The 25,086-nt window shown below is 50.1% G+C and overlaps 1 pseudogene; it reads left to right on the top strand.

The window, feature by feature from the left end:
• Nucleotides 1-3,577: 3,577 nt before the first annotated feature.
• LOC115182277 (exportin-T-like) overlaps nucleotides 3,578-25,086 on the top strand; it is a 29,546-nt pseudogene continuing 8,037 nt past the window's right edge.

The raw sequence follows: 25,086 nt of genomic DNA, 5'->3' as shown, positions 1-25,086 counted from the left end.
TGGGGTACGGCGGCGGACCCGAGGTTAGCTGCTGGGGTACGGCGGCGGACCCGAGGTTAGCTGCTGGGGTACGGCGGCGGACCCGAGGTTAGCTGCTGGGGTACGGCGGCGGACCCGAGGTTAGCTGCTGGGGTACGGCGGCGGACCCGAGGTTAGCTGCTGGGGTACGGCGGCGGACCCGAGGTTAGCTGCTGGGGTACGGCGGCGGACCCGAGGTTAGCTGCTGGGGTACGGCGGCGGACCCGAGGTTAGCTGCTGGGTACGGCGGCGGACCCGAGGTTAGCTGCTGGGGTACGGCGGCGGACCCGAGGTTAGCTGCTGGGGTACGGCGGCGGACCCGAGGTTAGCTGCTGGGGTACGGCGGCGGACCCGAGGTTAGCTGCTGGGGTACGGGCGGACCCGAGGTTAGCTGCTGGGGTACGGCGGCGGACCCGAGGTTAGCTGCTGGGGTACGGCGGCGGACCCGAGGTTAGCTGCTGGGGTACGGCGGCGGACCCGAGGTTAGCTGCTGGGGTACGGCGGCGGACCCGAGGTTAGCTGCTGGGGTACGGCGGCGGACCCGAGGTTAGCTGCTGGGGTACGGCGGCGGACCCGAGGTTAGCTGCTGGGGTACGGCGGCGGACCCGAGGTTAGCTGCTGGGGTACGGCGGCGGACCCGAGGTTAGCTGCTGGGGTACGGCGGCGGACCCGAGGTTAGCTGCTGGGGTACGGCGGCGGACCCGAGGTTAGCTGCTGGGGTACGGCGGCGGACCCGAGGTTAGCTGCTGGGGTACGGCGGCGGGTTAGCTGCTGGGGTACGGCGGTATTGTTCATAGTGTTCATTATGTAGAGGGGAGAGGCCAGTTACAGGGTCTGTCTGGGCCTCGCATCAACGCCTGCATTTTGTGTTGACTCAGCATTACGCTGTTGTGTGTGTGTGTGTGTGTGTGGTGTGTGTGTCAAACAATACTAGCCACACACACTCGCTGACACTTCGCTGTGCCGTGCAGGCCACTACACTGCTGTGCTAGCTAGTTAGCTACTGTTGTTCACTGTCCTGGGCATGCTGGTCAGCTGCCACTGAGTCAATGAGGCAATCACACAATGGAACTCAACAGCACCAGCTATGCCAAGAGGCGGAGGCTAGCTCTATGCCGGGAGGCGGAGGCTAGCTCTATGCCGGGAGGCGGAGGCTAGCTCTATGCCGGGAGGCGGAGGCTAGCTCTATGCCGGGAGGCGGAGGCTAGCTCTATAAAGTTAGTGGTTATGTAAGTTACCCATGTTTCTTTAGCTACTCATCATAACTGCCATTTGGTAACCAGGTGTATTTGAATGTATTCCATAGATTACAATGGGTTTCAAATCCGGCAGATTTCCACATCATCATCGTTCTTCCTTGTGTGTTGTTATGGTTGGTAATGTGTGTGTGTGTGTGAGAGAATCCATAACAGCGTTCAGTAAATTATCTCAGACTTCAAAATGGATAGTTACAATCAGGATATTTCTTTTGATGATATGGCAATATAATGTATCTTTAGTTGGCTGTACCGGCACCAAAACTCCAATATGTTTCTGTTTTTGATGTATGGCAATATAATGTATCTTTAGTTGGCTGTACCGGCACCAAAACTACAATATGTTTCTGTTTTGATGATATGGCAATATAATGTATCTTTAGTTGGCTGCAGCACCGGCACCAAAACTCCAGTATTTTCTGTTTTTGATGATATGGCAATATAATGTAATCTTTAGTTGGCTGTACCGGCACCAAAAACTCCAGTATGTTTCTGTCATCACGTTGGTTCTCTGTCTTTTTAAATGAGGAGACCAATTTTGGTTTCAGCACTTTTAATTTTAATTTCCATGACTGATCAAAACTTGGCGTTGGCGGTCTAAGGTACTGCTCGCAGTGCTTGTGGCATCAATTACAGACCCGGGTTCGATCCCGGCTGAGTCACAGTCGGCTGTGACCCGGGGGGGACCTGTGAGGCGACGCACCAAATTGGCCCAGCGCCGTCCGGGTTAGGGGAGAGTTTGGCCCAGCGTCGTCCGGGTTAGGGGAGAGTTTGGCCCAGCGTCGTCGTCCGGGTTGGGGAGAGTTTTGCCCAGCGCGCCGTCCGGGTTAGGGGAGAGTTTGCCCAGCGCCGTCGCCCGGTTAGGGGAGAGTTTGGCCCAGCGCCGTCGCCCGGGTTAGGGGAGAGGTTTGGCCCAGCGCCGTCTGCCCGGGTTAGGGGAGAGTTTGGCCCGCGCCGTCGCCCGGGTTAGGGGAGAGTTTGGCCCAGCGCCGTCGCCCGGGTTAGGGGGAGAGTTTGGCCCAGCGTCGCCGTCCGGTTAGGGGAGAGTTTTGCCCAGCGCCGTCGTCCGGGTTAGGGGAGAGGTTGGTGGGCCGGCCGGGATGTCTTGGTCCCGTTCGCGCTCCAGCGACTCCTTGTGGCGGCCGGGTGCCTGCAAGCTGACTTCCGGTCTCCAGCTGGACGGTATTTCCTCCGACACATTGGTGCGGCTGGCTTCCGGGTTAAGCGAGCATGTAATAAAGAAGCAGAGCGGCTTGGCGAGGTCGTGTTCAGAGGACGCACGGCTCTCGACCTTCGCCTGTCCCGAGTTCGTACGGGAGTTGCAGTGATGGGACAAGACTGTAACTACCAATTTGGATATCACGAAATGGGTGAGAAAAAGGTTAAAACGTTTTTTATTTTTTTAAATAACAAAAACTTGTTTTGTCTTGTCGCTCTGCAGCAGACATATTGGTGAGCAATATGTTCGGAACATCAAAATTGCAATAAAATCACAGTATCGAATCACAGTGGTAAATATAGACTCTCAATACATATGGAGTCATGAGAATCGCAATACACATTGTATTGGCAACCTTAGTTTTCATGATCTCGTATTGTGAGGTCCCTGGCTATTCCCAGCCCTAGTTATTGTGATTGTTGTGTTGTTGTGTAGATGTGGCTTGGCCTGGCCGGAGGGGAGCAAGCAGAAGGACTAGTGAAACTACAGTGGAGGGAAGCATGCAGCTAACCATTCTTCATGGCCTGCCAGTCTGTCTCCATTAGCAACATGGACCGAGCAGGCCCTGCTGGGGCTTCAACCCTAACGCAGGACAGCCTGCTATAGAGCAGAAGGTAACGTCTGTCCTCTGTCTGTCTCTGTTGTCTGTCTCTGTCTGTCTCTGTCTGTCTGTCTCTGTCTGGCTGTCTCTGTCTGTCGTCTGTCGTCTGGTCGGCCTGTCGTCTGTCGTCTGTCCGTCTGTCGCTGTCTCTGTCTGTCTCTGGCTGTCCTCTGTCCTGTCCGCTGTCCGTCTCTGTCTCTGTCTGTCTCTGTCTGTCTCTGTCTTCTCTGTCTGCTCGGTGATGTCTCTGGTCTGTTCTCTGTCCTGTCTCTGTCTGTCTGGCTCTGTCTGTCTCTGTCTGTCTCTGTCTGTCCTGTCCTGTCTTCCGGGTCGGTCGGGTCGGGTCTCTGTCTGTCTGTCTGTCTGTCTCTGGTCTGTCTCTTCTGTCCTTGGCTGGTCTCTGTCTGTCTCTGCTGTTCTCTGTCTGTCTGTCTCTGTCTGTCTGTCTCTGCTGTCTCTGTCGGTCTGTCTGTCTGTCTGTCTGTCATCCCTAACGCAGACGCCTGCTATAGGCAGAAGGCACGTCTCATTACTGTGTGTGTGCAGTTCATTCATGTGGTTTGTAGAGGACAAATCTTGCGGTTCCAAACTCATTGGCTCCTGGAAATGATTCTCAGACCCATGTAGACTGGCCCATGTAGACTGGCCCATGTAGACTGGCCCATGTAGACTGGCCCATGTAGACTGACCCATGTAGACTGGACTTGATCCAAACTCGTTGGCTCCTGGAAATGATTCTCAGACCCGTGTAGACTGGCCCATGTAGACTGACCCCATGTAGACTGGACTTGATCCAACTCGTTGGCCTCCATGGAATGATTCTCAGACCCATGTAAGAACTGATCCATGTACCCAGTGTAGACTGGCCCATGTAGACTGGCCATGTAGACTGGCCCAGTAGACGGCCATGTAGACTGGCCAACAGGGCCCATGTAGACTGGCCCATGTAGACTGGCCCATGTAGACTGGCACCATGTAGACTGGCCCAGGTAGACCTGGCCCATGTAGACTAAGACCCATGTAGACTGTACCCATGTAGACTGACCCATGTAGACATCTCCATCCATGGGGAGTTATCTCCTGCATGAAGTTGTAACTGGTGCTGTTTACAGAGTCCAGTACCCCTCAGGAAGTTCACAATTAGGCCACATGAAGTGGGTTAGAATGGATCTCTACAGACCAATAGGCCTCTGATATACAGTAATATACACATATTCAGTAATACAACACAGCAATACCTGTGGACACGAGGCTTCCGCCAGGGATCTGCTGTGGAACACAAGGCTTCCCCAGGGTTTCTGGCTGTTCTGCGTGGTACACAAGGCTTCCACCAGGGTTCTGCTGTGGAACACAAGGCTCCACCAGGGATCTGCTGTGGAACACAGGCTCCCACCAGGGATCTGCTGTGGAACACAAGGCTTCCACCAGGGATCTGCTGTGGAACACAAGGCTTCCACCAGGGATCTGCTGTGGAACACAAGGCTTCACCAGGGATCTGCTGTGGAACACAAGGCTTCCACCGGGTTCTGCTGTGGAACACGAGGCTTCCACCAGGGTTCTGCTGTGGAACACGAGGCTTCCGCCGGGGTTCTGCTGTTCTGCTGTGGAACACGAGGCTTCCACCAGGGTTCTGCTGTGGGAAACACAGGGCTTCCACCGGGCTTTTTTCAGATGGTGGCCTACACAGACAATACATGTCACACCAACTGTGTCCTTGAGCCAGCCAGCCAGTGAGCCAGCCAGGCCAGTGGAGCCCAAGCCAGTGAGCCGACAGCCAGCCAGCCGTGAGGCCAGACAGACAGCCAGCCAGTGAGCCAGACAGTCAGCCAGGCCAGGAGCCAGCCAGCCAGGCAGCGAGGGCCATGCCAGCCAGCCCGCCAGCGAGCCAGACAGCCAGACCAGCCAGCCAGCCAGTGAGCCAGCCAGCCAGCCAGCCACCATAGTCCCTCTCCCACTGTCAGCAGCACGAGGGTTGTGTGTCTGGCTGCAGAATGTGGTAGTTTATGTGTGAGATTCAGAAGCTCTTTCATTCTCTCACTCCCTTTTCTAACCCTTGTTTCTCTCTCTGCTTCTGTCTCTCTGCCCCTCTCTCTCTGCCCTCTCTCTCTGCCCTCTCTCTCTGCCCTCTCTCTCTGCCCTCTCTCTCTGCCCTCTCTCTCTGCCCCCTCTCTCTGCCCCTCTCTCTCTCTCCCCTCTCTCTCTGCCCCTCTCTCTCTGCCCCTCTCTCTCTGTCCCCCTCTCTCTGCCCTCTCTTCTGTCCCTCCTCTCTCTGCCCCTCTCTCTCTGCCCCTCTCTCTCTGCCCCTCTCTCTGCTGTCTCTCTCGGCCCCTCTCTCTCTGCCCCTCTCTCTCTGCCCCTCTCTCTCTGCCCCTGTTCCTCTCCTCCTCAAGGCGATGGTGTATTTTGAGCAGTTGAAGGAGTCCCAGGATGCCTGGGAGGTGTGTGCAGAGGCCCTGGCTAAAGGCATTTACAGGTGAGACCCATTTAGGTTGGTAGGATTCTGATTAGAGATCCTTCTAGTCCCACCTGGGAGGTTACAGATTCCAACCTGTTCTACTGCTTGGTCTCCCTGTTGGTCTCCCTGTTGGTCTCCCTGTTGGTCCACCTGTTGGTCCCCCTGTTGGTCTCCCCTGTTGGTCCCCCTGTTGGTCCCCCTGTTGGTCCCCCTGTTGTCCCCCTGTTGGTCCCCCTGTTGGTCCCCCTGTTGGTCCCCCTGTTTGGTCTCCCCTGTTGGTCTCCCCTGTTTGGTCTCCCCTGTTGGTCCCCCTGTTGGTCTCCCCTGTTGGTCCCCCTCTGGTCTCCCTGTTGGTCTCCCTCTGGATTCGGTCTCCCTGTTGGTCTCCCTCTGGATTTTGGTCCCCCTTTGGTCCCCCTGTTGGTCCCCCTGTTGGTCCCCCTGTTGGTCCCCCTGTTGGTCCCCCTGTTGGTCCCCCTGTTGTCTCCCTGTTGGTCTCCCCTGTTTGGTCCCCCTGTTGGTCCCCCTGTTGGTCCTCCCCTGTTGGTCCCCCTCTGGTCTCCCCTGTTGGTCCCCCTCTGGTCTCCCTGTTGGTCCCCCTCGGGATTTTGGTCCTCCCCTGTTGGTCCCCCTGTTGGTCCTCCCTGTTGGTCTCCCTCTGGATTTGGTCCCCTGTTGGTCCCCCCTGTTGGTCCCCCTGTTGGCCCCCCCCTGTTTGGCCCCCCCTGTTGGCCCCCCCTGTTGGCCTCCCCTGTTGGCCTCCCCTGTTGGCCTCCCTGTTGGCCTCCCCTGTTGGCCTCCCCTGTTGGCCCTCCCCTGTTGGTCCCCCCTGTTGGTCGTTCTGGATTCTGGTCCCCCCTGTGTTGGTCTCCCTGTTGATCGTTCTGGATTCTGGTCCCCCCCCTGTGTTGGTCTCCCTGTTGGTCCCCCCTGTTGGTCCCCCCTGTTGGTCCCCCCTGTTGGTCCCCCCTGTTGGTCCCCTGTGGTCTCCCTGTTGGTCCTTCTCTGGTCCCCCCTGTGTTGGTCCCCCCTGTGTTGGTCCCCCTGTGTTGGTCCCCCCTGTGTTGGTCTCCCCCTGTGTTGGATGTATTGTAATAACTTTATTATACCTCTCTCAGTGACGACCATGTGAAGTTCTTCTGTTTCCAAGTCCTGGAGCACCAGATCAAGTACAGGTGAGAGGAGGAGAAGAGGGGGAGGAGAAGAGAGGGAGGAGGAGGAGGAGGAGGAGGAGAGGGAGGAGGAGGAGAGGGAGGAGGAGGAGAGGGGGGAGGAGGAGAGGAAGAGGGAGGAAAGAGGCAGTACCTCTGTCAGTTGTCATCCTGCTACTAGTCTGGTCTGATAGATGACGAATTAGGACTCCAGGTTGACTGTTCCTCCAATCCCATTGACTGTTCCTCCAATCCCATTGACTGTTCCTCCAATCCCATTGACTGTTCCTCCAATCCCATTGACTGTTCCTCCAATCCCATTGACTGTTCCTCCAATCCCATTGACTGTTCCTCCAATCCCATTGACTGTTCCTCCAATCCCATTGACTGTTCCTCCAATCCCATTGACTGTTCCTCCAATCCCATTGACTGTTCCTCCAATCCCATTGACTGTTCCTCCAATCCCATTGACTGTTCCTCCAATCCCTCCAATCCCATTGACTGTTCCTCCAATCCCATTGACTGTTCCTCCAATCCCATTGACTGTTCCTCCAATCCCATTGACTGTTCCTCCAATCCCTCCAATCCCATTGACTGTTCCTCCAATCCCTCCAATCCCATTGACTGTTCCTCCAATCCCTCCAATCCCATTGACTGTTCCTCCAATCCCTCCAATCCCATTGACTCCAGGTTGACTGTTCCTCCAATCCCATTGACTCCAGGTTGACTGTTCCTCCAATCCCATTGACTCCAGGTTGACTGTTCCTCCAATCCCATTGACTCCAGGTTGACTGTTCCTCCAATCCCATTGACCCAGTTACTGTTCCTCCAATCCCATTGACTCTAGGTTGACTGTTCCTCCAATCCCATTGACCTCCAGGTTGACTGTTCCTCCATCCCATTGACTCAGGTTGACTGTTCCTCCAATCCCATTGACTCCAGGTTGACTGTTCCTCCAATCCCATTGACTCCAGGTTGACTGTTCCTCCAATCCCATTGACTCTAGGTTGACTGTTCCTCCAATCCCATTGACTCTAGGTTGACTGTTCCTCCAATCCCATTGACTCTAGGTTGACTGTTCCTCCAATCCCATTGACTCCAGGTTGACTGTTCCTCCAATCCCATTGACTCCAGGTTGACTGTTCCTCCAATCCCATTGACTCCAGGTTGACTGTTCCTCCAATCCCCATTGACTCCAGGTTGACTGTTCCTCCAATCCCATTGACTCCAGGTTGACTGTTCCTCCAATCCCATTGACTCCAGGTTGACTGTTCCTCCAATCCCATTGACTCCAGGTTGACTGTTCCTCCAATCCATTGACTCAGATAACACTAATCTGTTAGCTTTTCTGAATGCTTTTCAGTAAGTATTAAAGTACTGTCCCGTTTCTTACTGACGTCTGAATGAAACCGTGTATATTTGTCTCTCTGACGCGGAACCCAAACCGCTGCGCGAGTGTAAATGTATTTGTCCCCCCACACACAAAACGTGATCACGACACGCAGGTTAAAATATCAAAACAAACTCTGAACCAATTACATTAATTTGGGGACAGGTCGAAAAGCATTAAACATGTATGGCAATTTTAGCAAGTTAGCTTGCTGTTGCTAACTAATTGTCCTATTCAGCTAGCTTGCTGTTGCTAGCTAATTTGTCCTATTCAGCTAGCTTGCTGTTGCTAGCTAATTTGTCCTATTCAGCTAGCTTGCTGTTGCTAGCTAATTTGTCCTATTCAGCTGGCTTGCTGTTGCTAGCTAATTTGTCCTGGGATATAAACATTGAGTTGTTATTTAACCTGAAATGTACAAGGTCCTCTACTCCGCCATTAATCCACAGATAAACGATCAACCGAATCGTTAGTCGTCTCTCCTCCTTCCAGCCTTTTTCATCTTTTAACTTATATGGTGATTTGGTTACCACGACGACCGGCAAAACAGTTCGTCTTTCAGTCACCCCACGTGGGTATAACCAATGAGGAGACGGCACGTGGGTACCTGCTTCTATAAACCAATGAGGAGATGGGAGAGGCAGGACTTTCAGCGCGATCTGCGTCAGAATGGAAAAGGACTTCTATTATTTTATCCCTTGGCATCGCAGACGCTCGTTCGGCGCGATCATTTTAAATAACATAGATTTCTAAATTTATTTTGAGACGCTCAACGGGATTCCTCTATGAATTAGTGAGGAACAGAAAGTGACATTGTGGTTGTGTGTGTGTTTTTGTCTCAGACATGGAGGTCTCAGTCCTGCCCGCAACAGCTGATACGAGAAAACCCTGATGAAATGGCTGCAGCTTCAGGTGGGCTCTGCTTCTCCGTCTGGAACGCCGTAGCAGATTTCATCAACGACACTGTTTTGTTACTTGAGATTTTTTGTTGTTGTTGTTGTTCGGTACACATCTTTATACAGTCGTGAAGTTGGCCGTCTTCCACACCTTGAATTCCTGGATTGGAAAAATTGTCGTAGAAAATGTATTCAATATGTTATTCTCCTTCTCTGCTATCCTCCCCTTCTTCTTCTTCCTCCTCCTCCTCCTTTCCTTCCTTCCCCTCCTCCCCCCTCTTCTTCCTCTTCCTCCTCCTCCCCTTCCCCCTCCTCCTCCTCCTCCCCTTCCTCCTCCCCCCTTCCTCCTTCCCCTCCTCCCCCCCCCCTCTTCCTCCTCCCCCCCCTTCCTCCTCCCCCTTCCTCCTCCCCCTTCCTCCTCCCCCTTCCTCCTCCCCCTTCCTCCTCCTCCCCCTTCCTCCTCCTCCTCCTCCTCCCCCTCCTCTCCTTCCTCCCTCTTCCTCCTCCTCCTCCTCTCCAGTTAATGAACTCCCAACCAGAGAAGGCCGTTCATCCGTAACAAGGCAGCCCAGGTGTTTGCTCTGACCTTCGTGATGGAGTACCTGACCCACTGGCCCAAGTTCTTCTATGACCTCTGTCCTCTAGTGGGGCCTGACCCACACGGGGCGACGTCTACCTCAGAAACGCTGATGGCTATCGACGCTGAGGTGGGTGGACAGAGATATCCTGCACTCCCCCTGAGTAGAGAGGAACGCTGAGGGGTGGTAGACATAGATATCCTGCACATGCCCCTGAGGTAAGAGGACGCTGAGGTGGTGACAGAGATATCCTGCACTCCCCTGAGGTAAGAGGACGCTGAGGTGGTAGACAGAGATATCCTGCACTCCCCTGAGGTAGAGGACGCTGAGGTGGTGGACAGAGAGATCCTGCACTCCCCGTGAGGTAAGAGGGACGCTGAGGTGGTGGAACACCCCCCTATTGAGGGAGCAGTTGTCCCTAGTCTGTAACTTCTCTGTCTCCTCTCTGTCTCCTCTCTGTCCCTCTCTGTCTCCTCTCTGTCGCCTCTCTGTCTCCTCTCTTCTCCTCTCCTGTCTCCTCTCTGTCTCCTCTCTGTCTCCTCTCGTTCTCCTCTATGTCTCCTCTCCTCCTCTCCCGTCCTCATCTCTCCCCTCTCCTCTCTCTCTCTCGATCCCCTCTCTCCTCTCCGCCCTCTCCTCTCTCTCCTCTCTCCCTCTCCTCTCTCTCTTCCCCTCTCCTCTCTCGCTCCCTCTCCTCTCCTCGCTCTTCTTCCCCTCTCTCGTCCGCTTCTCTCTCTCCTCCCCTCCTCTCTCTCTCCCTCCCTCTCCTCTCTCCTCTCTCATCTCCCTCCGCTCTCCTCCTCTCTCCCCTCTCCCTCCCCTCTCCCCTCCTCTCTCCAGGAGGTGCGTAGGAACAACCTGAATAAAGGGAAGTCATGAGTGAGCAGGGTAAATCCCGAGCAGTCTAACTCTCCTCTCTTCCCCCTCCTCTCTCTCCCTCCTCTCTCCAGGAGGTTGCGTATGAACACCTTGAATAAAGGATAGTATGAGGGAGCAGGATGTCATCCCCAGCATTTAACTCTCCTCTCTCCCCTCCTCTCTCTCTCTCACTCTCCTCTCTCCAGGAGGTGCGTAGGAACACCTTAATAAAGGATAGTATGAGGGAGCCAGGTCATCCCCAGCCTGGTTGAGTCCTGGTACCCAGATCCTCGGACCTATCAGCAGTCTCACCCTGAGATCACCTGTCAATGTCTGGAGGTGGTGGGAGCCTACGTCTCCTGGATAGACCTCAACCTCATCGCCAACGACAGGTCTGTCTGTCTGTCTGTGGTCGGCCGGCCTGTCTGTGGTCGGCCGGCCTGTCTGTGGTCGGCCGGCCCGTCTGTCTGTGGTCGGGCCGGCCCGTCTGTCTGTGGTCGGCCTGCCCCGGCTGTCTGTGGGCGGCCTGCCCGTCTGTCTGTGGTCGGCCTGCCCGTCTGTCTTGTCGTGCCTGTCGGGCCTGCCCGTCTGTCTGTGGTCGGCCTGCCCGTCTGTCTGTGGTCGGCCGGCCGGCCTGCCCGTCTGTCTGTGGGTCGGCCGGCCGGCCTGCCCGTCTGTCTGTGGTCGGCCGGCCGGCCTGCCCGTCTGTTCCTGTGGTCGGCCGGCCTGCCTGCCCGTCTGCTTGTGGTCGGCCGGCCTGCCTGTTTAACGTGCCGTCATTACGTGTTGTGGTCTGCACGGCAGCTTTGACATCCGGTTTTTAACATCGGCGTTAAACTAGATATCTGTCCGATACCCATGTTGGCATTTTAGCTAATATCGTCCGATTCCGTTATGTTCACCGATATATCGTGGCCTCCCTAATCAGGATAGATAATAATGAGGTATTTGAGGTAGATATGTACATGAAGGCAGGGTAAAGTGACTAGGCATCAGGATAGATAATAATAAGGTATTTGAGGTAGATATATACATGAAGGCAGGGTAAAGTGACTAGGCATCAGGATAGATAATAATAGGTATTTGAGGTAGATATATACATGAAGGCAGGTAAAGTGTCTAGACATTAGGATAGATAATGAGGTATTTGAGGTAGATATGTACATGAAGGCAGGGTAAAGTGACCAGGCATCAGGATAGATAATAATGAGGTATTTGAGGTAGATATGTATATGAAGGCAGGGTAAAGTGACTAGCCATCAGGATAGATAATAATGAGGTAGATATATACATGAAGGCAGGGTAAAGTGACTAGACATCAGGATAGATACTGAGGTAGATATGTACATGAAGGCAGGGTAAAGTGACTAGACATCAGGATAGATAATGAGGTAGATATATACATGAAGGCAGGGTAAAGTGACTAGACATCAGGATAGATAATGAGGTAGATATATACATGAAGGCAGGGTAAAGTGACTAGACATCAGGATAGATAATGAGGTAGATATATACATGAAGGCAGGGTAAAGTGACTAGACATCAGGATAGATAATGAGGTAGATATATACATGAAGGCAGGGTAAAGTGACTAGGCATCAGGATAGATAATAATAAGGTATTTGAGGTAGATATATACATGAAGGCAGGGTAAAGTGACTAGGCATCAGGATAGATAATAATGAGGTATTTGAGGTAGATATGTACATGAAGGCAGGGTAAAGTGACTAGCCATCAGGATAGATAATAATGAGGTAGATATATACATGAAGGCAGGGTAAAGTGACTAGACATCAGGATAGATAATAATAATAATGAGGTATTTGAGGTAGATACATTGCATTCAGACATCTTTCCCTTTTCCCACATTTTGTAACGTTACAGCCTTATTCTAAAATGGATTCAGTAAATTTTTCCCCCCGTAAATCTACACACAATACCCCATAATGACAAAGCGAAAACATGTTTTTTTTATTTTATTATTCTTGCAAATGTATTAAAAATAAAATCCAGATACCTTATTTCCGTCAGTATTCAGACCCTTTGCTATGAGACTGGACACTGAGCTCAGGTGCATCGTGTTGGGTTGAAACTCTCATCAGATGTTGTCCTTCTACGTCCGCACCTTCTTCCCTTCAACATCAGTGGTTGTTGTGGTCCTGGACCAGATGACTGGTCCTGGTCCAGTGTTTCCTGTCCCTCCAGGTTTATAAACCAGAGATCAGATGACTGGTCCTGGACCAGATGACTGGTCCTGGACCAGATGACTGGTCCTGGACCAGATGACTGGTCCTGGTCCAGTGTTTCCTGTCCCTCCAGGTTTATAAACCAGAGACCAGATGACTGGTCCTGGTCCAGTGTTTCCTGTCCCTCCAGGTTTATAAACCAGAGATCAGATGACTGGTCCTGGTCCAGTGTTTCCTGTCCCTCCAGGTTTATAAACCAGAGATCAGATGACTGGTCCTGGTCCAGTGTTTCCTGTCCCTCCAGGTTTATAACCAGAGATCAGATGACTGGTCCTGGTCCAGTGTTCCTGTCCAGGTTATAAACCAGAGATCAGATGGACTGGTCCTGGACCAGGTTTATAAACCAGATATCAGATGACTGGTCCTGGTCCAGTGTGTAACCAGTGTGTTTCCTGTCCAGGTTTATAAACCAGAGATCAGATGGACTGGTCCTGGTCCAGGTTTATAAACCAGAGATCAGATGGACTGGTCCAGGTCCAGTGTTTATAAACCAGAGATCAGATGGACTGGTCCAGGTCCAGGTTATAAACCAGAGATCAGATGGACTGGTCCTGGTCCAGGTTTATAAACCAGAGATCAGATGGACTGGTCCTGGACCAGGTTTATAAACCAGAGATCAGATGGACTGGTCCTGGTCCAGGTTTATAAACCAGAGATCAGATGGACTGGTCCAGGTTTATAAACCAGAGATCAGATGGACTGGTCCTGGTCCAGGTTTATAAACCAGAGATCAGATGGACTGGTCCTGGTCCAGGTTTATAAACCAGAGATCAGATGGACTGGTCCTGGTCCAGTGTTTATAAACCAGAGATCAGATGGACTGGTCCTGGTCCAGGTTTATAAACCAGAGATCAGATGGACTGGTCCTGGTCCAGGTTTATAAACCAGAGATCAGATGGACTGGTCCTGGTCCAGGTTTATAAACCAGAGATCAGATGGACTGGTCCTGGTTCAGTGTGTAACCAGTGTGTTTCCTGTCCCTCCAGGTTTGTAAACCTGCTGCTGAGTCAGATGTCCGTGGAGGACCTGAGAGAGGAGGCGTGTGAATGTCTGTTTGAGATTGTTAATAAAGGCATGGACCCTACAGACAAAACCAAGCTGGTTGAGTCCCTCTGTCAAGTCCTGCAGTCTGCTGGCTTCTTCAATGTGGAGGAGGTAGGTGGTATATATATATATATATATATATATATATATATATATATATATATATATATATATATATATATATATATATATATATATATATATATATATAATATATATATATATATATATATATATATACATACACACACACACACACACACACACACACACACACTTCAGAAAGTTTCCCCATATTTTTGTCGTGTTACAGCTTGAATTTAAAATCGATTTTTAAATTGAGATTTTTGTGCCACTGATCTACACACAATACTTCACAATGTCAAAGTGGAATTCTGTTTTTTTTTTGTTTTACATATTTAATACATAATGAAAAGCTGATTTATGTAACGAGTCAATAAGTATTCACCCCCTTTTGTAATGTCAAGACTAAATAAGTTTAAAACTTACATCCTGTTTGCAACAAGACACTAAAGTAAAACTGCAAAAAAAAATGTAGCGAATAAATTAACTTTGTCCTGAATACAAAATTGTTATATTTGTGGCAAATCCAACGCATCACTGAGTACCACTCTTCATATTGTCTGGCATGGTGGTGTCCTGCATCATGTTATGGTATGCTTGTCATTGGTAAGGACTAGGGAGTTTTTCAGGATAAAAAAATAAAACTGAATGGCGCTAAACACAGGAAGAATCCTAGTGTAAAACCTGGTTCAGTCTTCTTTCCAACACTGGGAGGCAAATTCAGCTTTTCAGCAGGACAATCACCTAAAACACAAGCTCAAATATACACTGGGGGTTGTTTACCAAGAAGACATTGAATGTCCCTGAGGGGCCTAGTTACAGTTTTGACTTTAAATCTGCTTGAAAATCTACGGAAAGACTTGAAAATGGCCGTCTAGCAATGATCAACAATCAACTTGACAGAGCTTGAGGAATTTCAAAAAGAATAATGTGCAAATATTATACATCCAGGTGTTTAAATCTCTTCGAGACCCAGAAAGACTGAAGTCTGTAACGACTAATACATTTAGTGTTATATTTTTCATAAATTATATTTGAAAAATATATATTATTCTTCGACTTTGACGTGAAGAGTATTTGTGTAGATCGTTGAAAAGAAAATGTCATTTTTAATACCAATTCATAACGTGGAAAAGTCTAGGAGTGTGAGTACTTTCTGAAGACACACACACCACATAACACACACACACACACACCACATAACACGTAGTGCTGTACAGTGAAATGGTGTCCTGTCTCCTATATAGTAGTGCTGTACAGTGAAATGGTTTCCTGTCTCCTATATAGCAGTGGCTGTACAGTGAAATGGTTTCCTGTCTCCTATATAGTAGTGCTGTACAGTGAAATGTCCCCCCTGTCTCCTATATAGTAGTGCTGTACAGTGAAATGTCCCCCCTGTCTCCTATATAGTAGTGCTGTACAGTGAAATGGCCGTCCTGTCTCCTATATAGTAGTGCTGTACAGTGAAATGGCCCCCCTGTCTCCTATATAGTAGTGCTGTACAGTGAAATGGTGTCCTGTCTCCTATATAGTGTGCTGTACAGTGAAAATGGCCCCCGTCTCCTATATAGTAGTGCTGTACAGTGAAATGGCCCCCCTGTCTCCTATATAGTAGTGCTGTACAGTGAAATGGTGTCCTGTCTCCTATATAGTAGTGCTGTACAGTGAAATGGCCCCCCTGTCTCCTATATAGTAGTGCTATACAGTGAAATGGCCCCCCTGTCTCCTATATAGTAGTGCTGTACAGTGAAATGGCCGTCCTGTCTCCTATATAGCAGTGCTGTACAGTGAAATGGTTTCCTGTCTTGGCTCTGACAGGAAGAGGATGTGGACTTCCTGGCGAAGTTCTCCAGACTGGTGAATGGGATGGGTCAGTCTCTGGTGCTGAGCTGGACCAAACTGGCCAAAGGGGCGAAGTGAAAGACGCCGCCGAGTCGCTGAGCGCCATCGAGGCCAAGGTTCCTCTGCTCCTCCAGCTGTTGGTCCACGACGACGACGACATCTCGGCTAACATCGTAGGCTTCTGCTACGACTACCTGAACGTACTCAAACAGGTGAGATACGACTACCTGGACGTACTCAAACAGGTGAGATACCACTACCTGGACGTACTCAAACAGGTGAGATACCACTACCTGGACGTACTCAAACAGGTGAGATACCACTACCTGGACGTACTCAAACAGGTGAGATACCACTACCTGGACGTACTCAAACAGGTGAGATACCACTACCTGGACGTACTCAAACAGGTGAGATACCACTACCTGGACGTACTCAAACAGGTGAGATACCACTACCTGGACGTACTCAAACAGGTGAGATACCACTACCTGGACGTACTCAAACAGGTGAGATACCACTACCTGGACGTACTCAAACAGGTGAGATACGCACTGATACCAGAGGCCTATGGGAATATGGCTCCCTATTCTCTATTGCACCTTATTCCATCCAGGTCTCTGGTCAAATGTAGTGCACTATAAAGGGAATAGTGTCATTTGGGCCACTCTAGACTCTAGATGTATCTCTACTAGACAGGAGAGGGAGCCACTCTAGATGTATCTTTACTAGACAGGAGAGGGAGCCACTCTAGATGTATCTCTACTAGGCAGGAGAGGGAGCCACTCTAGATGTATCTCTACTAGGCAGGAGAGGGAAACCATAGAAATATAATCTCTAGAACGGGGCGTGGAATAGCCTCTCAAGACCACTGTCATGTGACAGCGTCATCAATAGGGTCAGGGTGTCACGGTAACAATGAAGTAAACTTGTGTTTATCTGTTTTGAATCTTCCCCAAGGGGTCCGAGTGGCAGAGTAACATGCTTCAGGTAGGGAGAGGAGGACAGGAGGCCATTGAAGAGTACTGGGAATCAGACAAGGTGGAGAAAACTGTCCACACAAACTGACCCCAATCATTATCATTGGGGAGGGGGGGCTGTTCCAGAAAGAACCAGGAATGAATTAGCTGGTTAACTGTCACAAATAATAAATAAATATATATATCTTATATTTTTATTTTATTTATATTATATATTTTCATTTTATTTATATTATATACATTTAATTTTTTTTATTTATATTATATATATATTTTTTTTTTAAATTTATATTATATATATTTTTTATTTTAATTTATATTATATATTTTTTATTTAGATTATATATATATTTTTTTTAAAATTTATATTATATATATTTTTTATTTTAATTTATATTATATATTTTTTATTTAGATTATATATATATATTTTTTTTAAATTTATATTATATATTTTTTATATTATATATATATATTTTTATTTTAATTTATATATATATATATTTTTTATTTTAATTTATATTATATATATATATTTTTTTTAAATACATAAAATACCTCCACGCTGGTGTTTATCATAGTTAGCTGGCTAATCTCTCCTGCTTCCTGGAACAGGCCCACTGCGTTGAATTAAAGGTCCCATTGGTTGTGTTTTCATAACGACAACATCCTGTCGTCTCTCTTCCTCTTGTAGTTTCCGCTGCTGACAGACCAACAGAGACTAACGTTGAGGTACGATTTCATCACGAACTCTTTGGGGCTGGTTCTCCCGGACACACAGTTTAGGCCTTAGTTCTGGACTAAAAACATGACCATGTTTTTGTTTTGTTTTATTTTATTTATTCCAGGAATATAATTAATCGGTGTCCGGGGAAACCAGCCACTAGCTTTTAAAATCTATTCTAACGTCTCTCCATCTGTCATCATGTTTGACTGATGTATCCAGCGTGTTGACTAATGGTGTATCCGGCGTGTTTGACTGGTGTTTATCCGGCGTGTTGAACTGGTGTATCCGGCGTGTTGACTGGTGTTATTCCGGCGTGTTGACTGGTGTTTATCCGGCGTGTTGACTGGTGTTTTATCCGCGTGTTGACTGGTGTTTAGCCGGCGTGTTGACTGACGTGTATCCGGCGTGTTGACTGACGTGTATCCGGCGTGTTGAACTGACGTGTATCCGGCGTGTTGACTGACGTGTAATCCGGCGTGTTGACTGACGTGTAATCCGGCGTGTTGACTGGCGTGGAATCCGGCGTGTTGACTGGCGTGTATCCGGCGTGTTGACTGGCGTGTATCCGCGTGTTGACTGGCGTGTATCCGGCGTGTTGACTGGCGTGTATCCGGCGGGTTGACTGGCGTGTATCCGGCGGTTGACTGGCGTGTATCCGGCGTGTTGACTGACGTGTATCCGGCGTGTTGACTGGTGTTTATTATTCCGGCGTGTTGACTGGTGTTTATCCGGCGTGTTGACTGGGTGTATCCGTTGACTGTGTTGATCCGGCGTGTTGACTGGTGTTTATCCGGCGTGTTGACTGGTGTTTATATCCGGCGTGTTGACTTGTGTTTATCCGGCGGTTGACTGGTGTTTATCCGGCGTGTTGACTGTGTTTTATCCGGCGTGTTGACTGGTGTTTATCCGGCGTGTTGACTGACGTGTATCCGGCGTGTTGACTGACGTGTATCCGGCGTGTTGACTGACGTGTATCCGGCGTGTTGACTGACGTGTATCCGGCGTGTTGACTGGCGTGTATCCGGCGTGTTGACTGGCGTGTATCCGGCGTGTTGACTGGTGTCGTGTATCCTGGCGTGTTTGGTTGTGTTTTCATAACGACAACATCCTGTCGTCTCTCTTCCTCTTGTAGTTTCCGCTGCTGACAGACCAACAGAAGACTAACGTTGAGGTACGATTTCATCACGAACTCTTTGGGGGCTGGTTTCCCGGACACACAGTTTAGGCCTTAGTTCTGGACTAAAAACATGACCATGTTTTTGTTTTGTTTTATTTATTTATTCCAGGAATATAATTAATCGGTGTCCGGGGAAACCAGCCACTAGCTTTATAAATCTATTCTAACGTCTCTCCATCTGTCATCATGTGACTGATGTATCCAGCGTGTTGACTAATGTGTATCCGGCGTGTTGACTGGTGTTTATCCGCGTGTTGACTGGTGTATCCGGCGTGTTGACTGGTGTTTATCCGGCGTGTTGACTGGTGTTTATCCGGCGTGTTGACTGGTGTTTATCCGGCGTGTTGACTGGTGTGTATCCGGCGTGTTGACTGGTGTGTATCCGGCGTGTTGACTGGTGTTTATCCGGCGTGTTGACTGGTGTTTTATCCGGCGTGTTGACTGACGTGTATCCGGCGTGTTGACTGACGTGTTATCCGGCGTGTTTGACTGACGTGTATCCGGCGTGTTGACTGACGGTATCCGGCGTGTTGACTGGCGTGTATCCGGCGTGTTACTGGCGTGTATCCGGCGTGTTGACTGGCGTGTATCCGGCGTGTTGACTGGCGTGTATCCGGCGTGTTGACTGGCGTGTATCCGGCGTGTTGACGGCGTGTATCCGGCGTGTTGACTGACGTGTATCCGGCGTGTTGACTGGCGTGTATCCGGCGTGTTGACTGGCGTGTATCCGGCGTGTGTCCGGCGTGTTGACTGGTGTGTCCGGCGTGTTGACTGGTGTATCCGGCGTGTTGACTGGTGTATCCGGCGTGTTGACTGGTGTATCCGGCGTGTTGACTGGTGTATCCGGCGTGTTGACTGGTGTATCCGGCGTGTTGACTGGTGTATCCGGCGTGTTGACTGATGTATCCAGGGTGTTGACTGATGTGTCCGGCGTGTTGACTGATGTGTCCGGCGTGTTGACTGATGTATCCGGCGTGTTGACTGATGTATCCGGCGTGTTGACTGATGTGTCCGGCGTGTTGACTGTGTCTCTGTCTCAACAGGCCATCATGTTGGCTGGTGTATCCAGGGTGTTGACTGGTGTATCCAGCGTGTTGACTGGTGTATCCAGGGTGTTGACTGGTGTATCCAGGGTGTTGACTGTGTCTCTGTCTCAACAGGCCATCATGTTGGCTGTGATGAAGAAACTAACTTATGATGAAGAGTACAACTTTGACAACGAGGTAAAAACTTGGAGTTTTAAATTGTGGGGGGAGTTGAACAGCTTTCTCATTACTCACTATCTCCTTCTCTCTCCCTTCCATCTCTCTCCTTTCTCTCTGTCCATCTCTCTCTCTATCTCTCTCTCTCTCTCCATCTTTCTCTGTCCACCACTCTCTGTCCATCTCTTCCCCCTCTATCTCTCTGTTCATCTCTCTCCCTTCTATCTCTCTCTGTCCATCTCTCCCCCCCCCTCTATCTCTCTCTGTCCATCTCTCTCTCTGTCCATCTCTCCCCTCTCTCTCTCCTTTCTCTCTCTGTCCTTCTCTCTCTCCTCTCTCTGTCCATCTCTCTCTGTCCATCTCCCTCTCTCTGTCTCTCCTGTCTCTCTATCTCTCTCTCTCAGGGGGAGGATGAAGCGATGTTTGTAGAGTACAGGAAACAGTTAAGATGCTGTTAGATCGTCTGGCTCAGGTGTCTCCTGAGCTGCTCCTGGAAGCTGTAGGCAGAGTTTTCAACAACACCGTGCAGTAAGACTCCATCTTGTTTTCTTCCTCAATGTCCACCTGTGAAGAACCGTGTACTGATCCTGATTGTGTGTCTCTCAGGCGGTGGCAGACGGCTTCCTTCATGGAGGTGGAGGTGGCCATCAGGCTGCTGTACATGCTGGGAGAGGCTCTGCCTGCTTCACACGGGGCCCACTTCTCTGGGGACACGGCCAAGACCTCCGCCCTGCAGGATATGATGAGAACGGTGAGTTAAACACAGCCGAGACCACCCGGGGTCCCAGGCCTCCACTGACCACCCGGGGTCCAGTCCCCGCTGACGACCCGGGTCCAGTCCCCGCTGACGACCCGGGTCCAGTCCCCGCTGACGACCCGGGTCCAGTCCCCCGCTGACGACCCGGGGCCCCAGTCCCCGCTGACGACCCAGTCCCCGGGGCCCCAGTCCCCGCTGACGACCCCCCCCCCCCCCCCCCCCGGGGCCCCAGTCCCCGCTGACGACCCCCCCCGGGGCCCCAGTCCCCGCTGACGACCCCCCCCGGGGCCCCAGTCCCCGCTGACGACCCCTGTTTCTAACGTCTGATATCATGTCCTGTGTTCTCCTCGTCTCCTCAGCTCGTCTCCTCTGGTCTCAGTGGTTACCAACACACATCTGTATCGCTGGAGTTCTTTGAGACGGTGGTTCGTTACGACAAGTTCTTCCTGGTTGAACCGCAGCACATCCCCAATGTCCTGGTTAGTACCGCAGTCGCTGAATCAATCAGCCAATCAGCTCTCTGTTCTACCTTTTAAACGTTGTGTCTTCAGTGTTGAGGAGAGGAGAGGGACAGTGGAGCCCTGGATAAAGGAGAGGTTTTGTATCAGTGTTGAGGAGAGGGACAGTAGACCCCTGGATAAAGGAGAGGTTTTGTATCAGTGTTGAGGAGAGGGACAGTGGACCCCTGGATAAAGGAGAGGTTTGTATCAGTGTTGAGGAGAGGAGAGGGACAGTGGACCCCTGGATAAAGGGGAGGTTTTGTATCAGTGTTGAGGAGAGGGACAGTGGACCCCTGGATAAAGGAGAGGTTTTGTATCAGTGTTGAGGAGAGGAGAGGGACAGTGGAGCCCTGGATAAAGGAGAGGTTTTATATCAGTGTTGAGGAGAGGAGAGGGACAGTGGACCCCTGGATAAAGGAGAGGTTGTGTATCAGTGTTGAGGAGAGGAGAGGGACAGTGGACCCCTGGATAAAGGAGAGGTTTTGTATCAGTGTTGAGGAGAGGGACAGTGGAGCCCTGGATAGAGGGGAGGTTTTGTATCAGTGTTGAGGAGAGGGACAGTGGAGCCCTGGATAAAGGAGGGTTTGTATCAGTGTTGAGGAGAGGAGAGGGACAGTGGAGCCCTGGATAAAGGAGAGGTTTTGTATCAGTGTTGAGGAGAGGAGAGGGACAGTGGACCCCTGGATAAAGGGGAGGTTTTGTATCAGTGTTGAGGAGAGGGACAGTGGACCCCTGGATAAAGGAGAGGTTTTGTATCAGTGTTGAGGAGAGGAGAGGGACAGTGGAGCCCTGGATAAAGGAGAGGTTTTATATCAGTGTTGAGGAGAGGAGAGGGACAGTGGACCCCTGGATAAAGGAGAGGTTGTGTATCAGTGTTGAGGAGAGGAGAGGGACAGTGGACCCCTGGATAAAGGAGAGGTTTTGTATCAGTGTTGAGGAGAGGGACAGTGGAGCCCTGGATAGAGGGGAGGTTTTGTATCAGTGTTGAGGAGAGGGACAGTGGAGCCCTGGATAAAGGAGGGTTTGTATCAGTGTTGAGGAGAGGAGAGGGACAGTGGAGCCCTGGATAAAGGAGAGGTTTTGTATCAGTGTTGAGGAGAGGAGAGGGACAGTGGACCCCTGGATAAAGGAGAGGTTTTGTATCAGTGTTGAGGAGAGGGACAGTGGAGCCCTGGATAGAGGGAGGTTTTGTATCAGTGTTGAGGAGAGGGACAGTGGAGCCCTGGATAAAGGAGGGTTTGTATCAGTGTTGAGGAGAGGAGAGGGACAGTGGAGCCCCTGGATAAAGGAGAGGTTTTGTATCAGTGTTGAGGAGAGGAGAGGGACAGTGGACCCCTGGATAAAGGAGAGGTTTTGTATCAGTGTTGAGGAGAGGAGAGGGACAGTGGACCCCTGGATAAAGGAGAGGTTTTGTATCAGTGTTGAGGAGAGGGACAGTGGACCCCTGGATAAAGGAGAGGTTTTGTATCAGTGTTGAGGAGAGGGACAGTGGACCCCTGGATAAAGGGGAGGTTTTGTATCAGTGTTGAGGAGAGGAGAGGGACAGTGGAGCCCCTGGATAAAGGAGAGGTTTTATATCAGTGTTGAGGAGAGGGACAGTGGACCCCTGGATAAAGGAGAGGTTTTGTATCAGTGTTGAGGAGAGGAGAGGGACAGTGGAGCCCTGGATAAAGGAGAGGTTTTATATCAGTGTTGAGGAGAGGGACAGTGGACCCCTGGATAAAGGAGAGGTTTTATATCAGTGTTGAGGAGAGGGACAGTGGACCCCTGATAAAGGAGAGGTTTTGTATCAGTGTTGAGGAGAGGAGAGGGACAGTGGATCCCTGGATAAAGGAGAGGTTTTGTATCAGTGTTGAGGAGAGGGACAGTGGAGCCCTGGATAAAGGAGAGGTTTTGTATCAGTGTTGAGGAGAGGAGAGGGACAGTGGAGCCCCTGGATAAAGGAGAGGTTTTATATCAGTGTTGAGGAGAGGGACAGTGGACCCCTGGATAAAGGAGAGGTTTTGTATCAGTGTTGAGGAGAGGAGAGGGACAGTGGAGCCCTGGATAAAGGGGAGGTTTTGTATCAGTGTTGAGGAGAGGGACAGTGGAGCCCTGGATAAAGGAGAGGTTTTGTATCAGTGTTGAGGAGAGGGACAGTAGACCCCTGGATAAAGGAGAGGTTTTGTATCAGTGTTGAGGAGAGGGACAGTGGACCCCTGGATAAAGGAGAGGTTTTGTATCAGTGTTGAGGAGAGGAGAGGGACAGTGGACCCCTGGATAAAGGAGGTTTTGTATCAGTGTTGAGGAGAGGAGAGGGACAGTGGACCCCTGGATAAAGGAGGTTTTGTATCAGTGTTGAGGAGAGGGACAGTGGACCCCTGGATAAAGGAGGTTTTTGTATCAGTGTTGAGGAGAGGAGAGGGACAGTGGACCCCTGGATAAAGGGGAGGTTTTGTATCAGTGTTGAGGAGAGGAGAGGGACAGTGGACCCCTGGATAAAGGAGGTTTTGTTCTACTCTGTCCTGTAGATGGCCTTCCTGGACCATCGAGGTCTGAGACACAGCAGTCCTAAGTCCGCAGCAGAGTGGCCTATCTCTTCTCCCGCTTCGTCAAGACGCTGCAGTAAGTCCAGCTGTCACTGAGCATTACACAGTGTTCCCAATGGGCCCTATTCCCTATATAGTACACTACTATAGACCAGAGCCCTATTCCCTATATAGTACACTACTATAGACCAGAGCCCTATTCCCTATATAGTGGTTACTACTATAGACCAGAGCCCTATTCCCTATATAGTGCACTACTTTAGACCAGAGCCCTATTCCCTATATAGTACACTACTACCCAGAGCCTATTCCCTATATAGTGATACTACTCATAGACCAGAGCCCTATTCCCTATATAGTGACTACTACTATAGACCAGAGCCCTATTCCCTATATAGTAGCACTACTATAGACCAGAGCCCTATTCCCTATATAGTGCTACTACTATAGACCAGAGCCCTATTCCCTATATAGTGGCTACTACTATAGACCAGAGCCCTATTCCCTATATAGTGCACTACTATAGACCAGAGCCCTATTCCCTATATAGTACACTACTATAGACCAGAGCCCTATTCCCTATATAGTGCACTACTATAGACCAGAGCCCTATTCCCTATATAGTGCTACTACTATAACCAGAGCCCTATTCCCTATATAGTGGACTACTATAGACCAGAGCCCTATTCCCTATATAGTGCACTACTATAGACCAGAGCCCTATTCCCTATATAGTGGTACTACTATAGACCAGAGCCCTATTCCCTATATAGTGCACTACTATAGACCAGAGCCCTATTCCCTATATAGTGCACTACTATAGACCAGAGCCCTATTCCCTATATAGTACACTACTATAGACCAGAGCCCTATTCCCTATATAGTGGTACTACTATAGACCAGAGCCCTATTCCCTATATAGTGCACTACTATAGACCAGGGCCCTATTCCCTATATAGTACACTACTATAGACCAGGGCCCTATTCCCTATATAGTACACTACTATAGACCAGAGCCCTATTCCCTATATAGAGCACTACTATAGACCAGAGCCCTATTCCCTATATAGTGCACTACTATAGACCAGAGCCCTATTCCCTATATAGTGCACTACTATAGACCAGGGCCCTATTCCCTATATAGTACACTACTATAGACCAGGGCCCTATTCCCTATATAGTACACTACTATAGACCAGAGCCCTATTCCCTATATAGAGCACTACTATAGACCAGAGCCCTATTCCCTATATAGTACACTACTATAGACCAGAGCCCTATTCCCTATATAGTGGTACTACTATAGACCAGAGCCCTATTCCCTATATAGTACACTACTATTGACCAGAGCCCTATTCCCTATATAGTGCACTACTATAGACCAGAGCCCTATTCCCTATATATTGCACTACTATAGACCAGAGCCCTGTTCCCTATATAGTGGTACTACTATAGACCAGAGCCCTATTCCCTATATAGTGGTACTACTATAGACCAGGGCCCTATTCCCTATATAGTGGTACTACTATAGACCAGAGCCCTATTCCCTATATAGTGGTACTACTATAGACCAGAGCCCT

This window comes from Salmo trutta, unplaced genomic scaffold (genome assembly GCF_901001165.1).
Source record: "Salmo trutta unplaced genomic scaffold, fSalTru1.1, whole genome shotgun sequence".
In the NCBI taxonomy this organism is placed as follows: domain Eukaryota; kingdom Metazoa; phylum Chordata; class Actinopteri; order Salmoniformes; family Salmonidae; genus Salmo; species Salmo trutta.
This window is presented reverse-complemented; position numbering and strand designations above follow the sequence as displayed.